We start from the raw sequence: 7,600 nt of genomic DNA, 5'->3' as shown, positions 1-7,600 counted from the left end.
TCCAGGGTGAGGCACTTAGAGGGGTGAACTCTTTTACCCAACTTGCTGTGTGACCTCAGACAGGTCTTTTCCCTTCTCTGAGAATGGTTTACTGGAGGGGATTAGATATCTCCAAACTCTCTACAAATTTAGAGAGTTTAAGCCCAGGTCTAAAAGATGTGACACTGGTAAATACCCTTTGTAATACTTGGATATTTATTTTCCTTTGGCAAAGGGGAAATTGGGAAAAGATGGCGTTGTTGTTCCTCTCTAGCATTTTACAGTTCCCTTATTCAGTAAAAAAAGCTGTTCTCAAATTAGTTTTAATTCCTCATGACTTGGTTATTCTTCCTTAGATTTTTGGCTTTTAATAATGGGCATCGTTATCATTAAACGGAGACACAATGAATGATGGCATTTCTGAGTTTTCCATTAAATGAAGAAGGTTTTTTAACAGTTTAGGGTATTCTCAGAGTCCTGGGAATTCAGCCACTTATGCAGTTATTTTTTCTGCATTCTATGGATATCACTGTGTAGATTTGGGGATGGAAGTGGAGATGGGCAAAAATGCTTCACTTTGTCCACAGAGGATAAAGTTTCCTCTACCCTCCTTATTGCTATTGCAGGGTCAACAATGATTGTAAGACATGCTGAAGTGAGAGACTTTCTCTGCCTTCTACTTCCTCACCAGCTGTGGGACTCATATTGCTTGTGCAAAATGAGCATATGAATGGTACCAAGAATGGTACCAAGAACTCCATTTTTTAGATGCTTAGTATGGTCAGGCATGAGCTCAGAGCCCCGCATGTTTTATTTTATTGGATGCTCACAATAGCCAAAAGATCTAGTTTTCCTTTATCACACCATTTTACAGACAAGGAAATGGAGATTTGGGTTGGGAGACGGTTTGCTAATTGCATACAGCTATTGAATGGGAAGAGATGAGTCTGTCTCTGCTCTGACTCCAAAGTCTTTACCCTTAGCCCATAAACTATACTTCCTTTCCCTCCTCCCCCCTTCTTAGCACAATTTCAATAAGTTTCATTGTTCTAATTTCATATGTGTGTATAAAGTACTTGCACCATATTCACCCCTCCCTTTCACATTCACCCACTCCTTTCATCCTCCTGCTGAAACCCACCCCTAAACAGAACCTGTTTTACATTCCTGCCATTCATTTTTAAGGACTAGATTTCACATATGAGAGAGAGCATGCAATATTTGTTTTTCTCAGTCTGGCTTAGTTCACTTAATCTTAACTCTTCTCCCTCCCATATGGAGTCTCACACGTAGGAATGGTGTGCACTGTCCAACTCGAGGGGGCGCCATTTGTATCGGCCATGTGGAGGTAGTCTGTCCGCTACTCTGTCATATGAGACTCAAACATCTTCTTATCTACCTGTAATTTTATTTCACAACTCTTTCAAAGACAGAGAAGCTTCCTTTTTCTTTATCCTAAAAAAGAAGCTGAAAGCTCATAGAAGAATCAGGTTTGTTGACATCAATGACTTTGGAAGATGATAGCAAATCAATCCAGAGCTGCACTGTGAATGTGTGCCATGAATTTTCCTTTTATTCTTTTCATTCTTTGCACGGGTTTTGTATGTGGGGATGTGTGTGCATGTACATGAAACTCTCGTGCTTTTCCACTAGTGAAGGGCTCTAGATAATTAACCAGCAGCAATGTACTGTATTCAGGCTGGCTTTGTAGAGGGATCCCCTCTCTCCCTCCATTAACAAATGCCCTACTAGCTCTGTGCTCAGCATTCATTAAGCATTCTGGCACCTGGTGTGTTTCAGAGTTTGCTGACACGGGCCCTCCCAGAATGTGATCCAGAGTTTGGGGTCCATAAGGGAATTCCACACCACTGTTAGGAACCTTCTAGGCTGCTCTCAGGTTATGCAGCATGAACTTAGCAAAGTCAATAGGACCTCTGCAGGGCTGGGACTTTGTTCCTCTCAGAACGCTCAGCCAAAGTCCTCAGGAGTTGAATTCAGATAAAATTGAAAGGTAAACTAATTATAGTGGGGCCATTTGTGCTTTTGTGGTTTGGGTATGTCAGCATTTCTCAACTAAACTGAGTTCTTTGGGGAGTTCCAAATCTGCTTTAAATGTCTTTTTTTTCACCCTTATTATTCTCCTTTCTAGTTCTGAATCTAGTTCCATTATGGGTTCTGATGTTTAGACAAATGGACTTTATTGCCACTCACCATGTGTGACTAGGTTGCAAATTTTGTTATACATGCACACACACACACACACACACACACACACACACACTAAAGCCCAAACACATGGATGCTGTATTTGTTCAAAACAGTTTCAGATGTCAGTGACAGACATCCAAATCAAACTGGGCAAAAGGAAATTTGGAGATATGTGCAAATGAGAAGTCTGAGGTTAGAATGATTTCACACTGATTCTGAGACTTATATGTATTTAAAGTGTTTTGTCTCTCTGGGTCTCTGACTCTCACTTACTCTTGTTTTAGCCTGCTGTTTTCCCTCATGAGAGAACTCACTCCCTGGTAGGCAGAATGACTGCCAGGCCTCATGGAGTAGAAATTGTCCTTCTCTCAACATTAACCTCAGGGGAGCATGATTGGCCTTGCCTGGGATCACAGTGTCCAATCTTGAGCCAATCACAACAGCTATGGGAGGGACTAGAGATTGGTTTGGCCAGTGTCCCACAATCAGGGTGACTGAAAACTCCTTCCAGCTCACAGGAAGTGGAGAACCAGAACTCTGTGGCTTCTTGGCCTTGGGACAGAGCAATGTCTTCAGCTTCTTTGCTTTTCCGTTTCTCCGATTGTGTAAGGGTGGTGTATTACTCATCTTAAACAGGGATAATGAAGGATTACATAAAATAATTATACATATTGGGGAGCTACTAGTGATCGACAGTAGACAATGATTTAGCATTTTCTAATCATGTATTTTATCCCCAAATCATGTAGCATGAAATGTAAATTAAAAAGTCAAGTGCTCTTCTATGTGTTCAAAATAAACAAGTTTCCTTACCAGAGGACTAGTTTAGCATGAATATCCCTCAGCCCATTGCCAAACTAATTTTATCCTGGGTTCCTTTTGGTCATGGATCCTCTTCTGATTATAGTTCTTCTACCATAGGAATATGGTTTCTGTAGTCTATAATTTAAGTTCTAACTAAATTATACCTGGATTGCCTGGTTTGAGACCTTTCTAACTAGTTGGACTGAACAAGTTTCATTGTAAGACAATAGCATTAAGTTAGTTAATTCTAGAATTAAAGCCAATTAGTAGATTTATTATGGGATAGGTTGAGGTTATAATACCAGATTCCTATTAGGAGAAATATGCTCAAAGTTTAGTGCCAGGGAAAGGTACATTTTATTCAAGCAAATGGGTAAGTTTTAATTTTCTGAGAAGAGTGTTTCTCTTTGCTTTGGCTCCTAGGAAGCTCAATGTCAAATTGTAGCCTTCCTTTTAGCAAGTGCCCAGCACTTATGTTATGCATTTTGTATGTTTAACTTTATCCCTGATTGTATATTTCTTCCTTGCTTCTAAACTACCTTTACTCTAGTTTTGAAAATGACTTTTATTTACGTTGCTTTATTTCTGTTGGTGACCCAGATCTTTGTGGGGTTGAGATGGGGCTTCTTAAATAAATAAAAAAATAAATATATGCAGGTGCAATCTCAGGGGTTTTTTCCTGTAAAGATCATGTTGGCTGTGCTAGTGCCCTTTCTCCTTCACTGCCAATATCTTGGCTCTGCTTGGAACCACTTGTTCAATTACAGCACCAAGCTCCTGTTTTACAAGGCTTCCTTTGAGCACATCTAATCAGGACCAGCTCTTCTCTGCAGTTTCTTTGTTCACTGACTGGAACCTTGAATGCCTTGCTTTGCCTAATAAATAACCCAGGGGCTCAAACTTGGCCTTAGTCTTTATTTAGCTTGTGAAGCTGTGAGGAACACTTAGAGGCAAGGCTATTGGAAGGTCAGGCCTCTCTTGGGTGGTTCGGGAACATTGTATTCTGCTCCATTGCCCCCACCCCTGTGTTTATTAGACATTTTTTCAATTAAAATCTTCTGTTTGCTTCTATATTGGTGCCAGGGCAGTGGGTAGATCTGTGGGTGTGGGGAATTCTAGATGACCCATTATTTCTGCACGTGGACTACAACGTTAATGCCAGCCATGTGTGCAGGGGTGGGTTAAGTCTAATTAGCATCTGTGAGGTCTTGGTTACTTTTGTCCCTCTGTATTTCTTACTTTCAGCTTTGTATAATGACTACCAAAGGGAAATGAAAGAGTGACAATGTCTGTCAGAAAGAGACTGAAATCTGAAACCAGCTCTGTGCTGGCTCCAGTCCTGGGTTCAAATCCCAGATTTATTGTTATGATCTGGGTGACCTTGGACAAGTCACATTCTGTTCCCCAAGTTTCAAATTCTTCATTTATAAAATAGGAGTACTCTTAGAATCTCCGTCAATGCTGTTGTAAAATGAGTTGAGATTGTACCTTGGTACAGACTGAATATTTGTGTCCCTCAAATATTTGTATACCCTTAAGTTGAAACCTGGTGGGATGGTATTTGGAGGGATGGCCTTTGAGAGATAATGGGAGTGAAGCTCTCATGAATAGGGGATTAGTTCCGTTATAAAAGGATCCCTTTCACCATGTGAGAACACTGAGAAGTTGGCTGTCTGTGGAACAGAACATGGGTCATCACCCAACACTGAATCTGTGAGTGCCTTGAATTTAGACTTTCCAATATCCAAACTTTAAGCAATAAATTTTTATTATTTATAAGCCAGCTAGTGTAAGATATTTTGTTATAGCAGCTCAAGCAAACTGAGACTTGCATCTCCTTTCTAACCCTTATTTACCTAGTTAACGTCTGTTTCCTCTTTAACCCTTGGTTTAGTTACACCCCTAAGCCTTTGTGCCTAGAAGTTCTCATCACATTTTACATCCTTTTCATGACGTCTGTCATAGTTGTGTTTTACAACTGCTTGTATGATTATTTAATATTTGTCCCACTTAACAAGAAGCTCTGTGAAGGCAGGAGCTGGGCTCATTTCCGGTTACCATTGTGTCCCCAGTGTTTTCCTCTGGGATGGGCTCATGGAACAGCTCAAAGAGTGAATGAATGAGCAAAGATAGTAAGTGGATGGTGCTATCAGAGGCTGCACAGTGTGTGGGGGAAGGTACTAACTGGAGTATCTACTACATTTGCTACAACCCAGTTATGGTGCCACATTCTTTACTTAGGTAGACACGTTCAAATTTCAACATATCCCATGAGGCAGAGCTTGCATTGTGTTTGTCTCTGATCCCCAGAGCCATGTTGAACACACACACATAACACCCGATGAATGTTGTTTGCATTAAATTTTTAAATAAATGAGCAAACACATCTTTATTCCATACATGGATCTGGAAAGTCACTTCCAGAGGGATTTCAACATTGCTTAGATGACGGTGTGGGTCTTTCTAACACCTCCTTTCTTAGAGGTATCAGCCTAAACTCAACCTCTGCTAGTTAGAAATGCTGCTACCCCCACCTCTTCCCTAACCCCAGCTCATGCAAGATGGTGTGTGCTCTTTATTTATTATACATGTCTGCATATTGAGATAATTGGGTTGTATAATATCGCACGCAGACTAATCTGAGAATGATTTCTGCTGAATAGAAATTACTTATTTTGATTCCTCGGGGGTTTGTTTTGTCAAAATTCATGTAGTATTTAGCAAAGTAATCATTGTTCAATTGCTGAGCACAGGAAGTGTAAAATTATCCTAATAAGAATGAAAAGAATGAAGAGAGAGAGTGCTGCTGACCTCGTCAACTTGATTAGTGATGGTGTTTTATCATATTCTTGAGGCCTAACCTCAAACACTGCTCAAGAAGATCACCATGTACCTCTATGTCTCACTGGCCCTAATTAAATATGCAATTTGTCATGTAGTTTTCAGCCAGAATACAAACACACATGCACACACCATGCACTGCTCGCATTTGCTTCGTTCAGGAGGGTTGTTGACCATTTGGCTCTTTCTTGCTCTGGGGGCAGCTTTGAAGAAAGACATCTTTGTGGAAATATGGAGTCACCACAGACATTAAGAGCCCTTTTAGGCAAAACACAACACATTTCCTTTAGCATTTTTCTATCTAAATAAAAATAGAATTATAGTTCATAAAAGTGTTTCATATCATATTTATTTCACACACATGCTAACATTGTGAGGTGGGTAGAAGGGGTGGGCTGAAGGTCATGCAAAGAGAAGGTAGAATTCAAACTCAGGTCTCTAGATCTTTTTCTCTTTGTACCTCTGACTGGTACTGATAATGTGGGGCTCTTATGATAGTCCAGAAGCAGCTATTCTTCTGTTATGTTTGAATAACTGAGGCAAGAACTCTGAAAGGTAAGGCATGATAACTAAATTGCCCATATCCCTGGAGGAGGAGCAATAGCTGATGGGACAAAGTCTAGAATTGCAGAACCCACAGATGAATATCTGACACTTTTTCAGTGTGTGATCCTTGGCAAGAGGATTAATCTGACTGTGGAGGGTGAAAATAAGGACTTTGCATTCTTTGATATTGTTCCTACTGAGATGTGGGCTTTATACTCTCTTCCCTTGACTCTTGGTGGTGTAAAACAGTAAGGTACAGCAGAAATGAGATCACTTGATTTTCAAAGTGCGTTCATAAAGGCCAGGTACTTGCTGCTGGCCTACTTGGAGGTTGCCATATTGTGAGGAGGATCAGAGTACTCATGGTCCCCTGTCATTGCTGTGGTTGAAGCCACAGCTTAGCTGAGTGTTCAAATAATCTCACCCAAATGTCAGATGAGAATAAAGATACTCCCATATGTTTCCATATACAAGCTATCTAAGCCTGCCCAGCTAGTCAAGTATTCCCAACTGAACACCCAATAGGATAAAGACAAGTCATCCTTACTACACCCTGTTTAAATTTCTGAACCACCAAGACACCTAAAAAATTAGCTAGCATTTGTTGCCCTTAACGCAGAGAAACTAAAGCAGACATCTTAAATGCAACTGAGGCCAATAGGAAAAGGGGAACAGGTACTAGAGAAAAGGTTAGATCAAAAAGAATTAACCTAGAAGGTAACACCCACGCACAGGAAATCAATGTGAGTCAATGCCCTGTATAGCTATCCTTATCTCAACCAGCAAAAACCCTTGTCCCTTCCTGTTATTGCTTATACTCTCTCTACAACAAAATTAGAAATAAGGGCAAAATAGTTTCTGCTGGGTATTGAGGGGGTAGGGGGGAGAGGGAGGGGGCGGAGTGGGTGGTAAGGGAGGGGGTGGGGGCAGTGGGGAGAAATGAACCAAGCCTTGTATGCACATATGAATAATAAAAGAAAAAAAAATTTCTGAACCACCATTGCAAAATGGTTGTTGCTACATGTCTTAAGTTTTAGAGTTGTTTGCAATGCATCACCCTGTCAAAGTCTCAGCATTCTTGTTTGCATAGCAGAGATAATCCTTTCTTATATGACTGTAGTGTGTTGCAGTTAAAGGCAAAGAGCTAGGCTGGGCATGGTGGTATGTGCCTATAATACCAGCTACTTGGGAAGCTGAGGTAGGAGGATCGTGGTTCAAAAGC

Source organism: Castor canadensis, chromosome 17, assembly GCF_047511655.1.
Source record: "Castor canadensis chromosome 17, mCasCan1.hap1v2, whole genome shotgun sequence".
Lineage (NCBI taxonomy): Eukaryota > Metazoa > Chordata > Mammalia > Rodentia > Castoridae > Castor > Castor canadensis.
The sequence above is the reverse complement of the archived record's forward strand: the minus strand, read 5'-3'. Positions refer to the sequence as shown.